Genomic DNA, 1,279 nt, shown 5'->3' with positions numbered 1-1,279 from the left:
CACACACACACACACACACACAAGCACGCACACACACACATTCACACTGAATTCTACTCACACAACAACTTTCAAATCAATAATTTCTCCGTCTTTCAAGAACTGTATTACTCTTTCATTATGGCTTCAAACTATTTTTTGACTGCCGTTCCTTAGAAACAATTCTAAATACTGGTGATAAAGTTACGTTTTCACGCTAAGAATGCAAACTATGAGGAGAGTTGTCTCCAATTTCATACCCTGATTAATCTACTTAGGTTAAGATAACGCCGATATCAGCGAACACATTTCCATAATCAATAAGATTGAGTTGCACAGACAGCCGGCTTGTCTGGGTATATAACTATGACGACACCATTAAGATAATGATGTGAACTTCCAAAAAGATCACAAAAGAAACAAAACAAAGAAAAAGACCAGCGCCACAATCTCCTTATAACAGCAATGTTATTGCTCAGTTATTCAGAGCCTCTGGTTTGAGGTGAAGGCTAAGGACGCGAATCCAGTTCCTTGTTCGGGATAATATTTACCACATAGATCCATCTTCGTTACCCTCATACGATCGTAGCCCCATACAACTTCAGTCAACTGGTAAAAAAAAGTACGTATTGAAGTTTTAAACATTATAATAGTGTACAGTACATTGATTAAAATTTATCTACGGCCTACATTTCATACACCCCCCCCCCCCACACCACGTCACCCTTTCAATTCATTTACCCACAACCACACAGAGTTACTGATTTGATCTATTACCAAGGGCGAGAATGAGGAGAAGGCTCAAATCTAAGAATACGTCACATATCGTTTTTGTATCAAGTTCACCACACCCCTTGGAGCTCGAAAGATAGACTCTACATTCAGAACTGCAAGGTCGTTAAACTTAACATAGCAAACAAACAAACAAACAAGCTCACAAACAAACAAACAAAAACAAATAAGCTCACAAACAAACAAACAAAAAAATAAACAAGCTCACAAACAAACAAAAACAACCCATTTCTTACTCACCTGTTCATTCATTATAATTTAGTTATTTCGTTCATTCCCTAAATCGGGCAGGAAGCAAGCAGGATCAGTTTCCCTAATGGAGTATACGCCAGTCTTTGAGTGAGTGATACATTGGTGGAGGGCACGCGACGGACCAAGAGGTGGGGGAAAGTAGGAGATCGGAAAGGGACAGATATAGAGGGGGATAAAGCGGTTGTGTTTGTGTGTGTGTGTGTGTGTGTGTGTGTATGTGTGTGTGAGTGTGTGTGTGTGTGTGTGTGTGTGTGTG

This window comes from Aplysia californica, unplaced genomic scaffold, assembly GCF_000002075.1.
Source record: "Aplysia californica isolate F4 #8 unplaced genomic scaffold, AplCal3.0 scaffold00592, whole genome shotgun sequence".
Classification (NCBI taxonomy): domain Eukaryota; kingdom Metazoa; phylum Mollusca; class Gastropoda; order Aplysiida; family Aplysiidae; genus Aplysia; species Aplysia californica.
The sequence above is the reverse complement of the archived record's forward strand: the minus strand, read 5'-3'. Positions refer to the sequence as shown.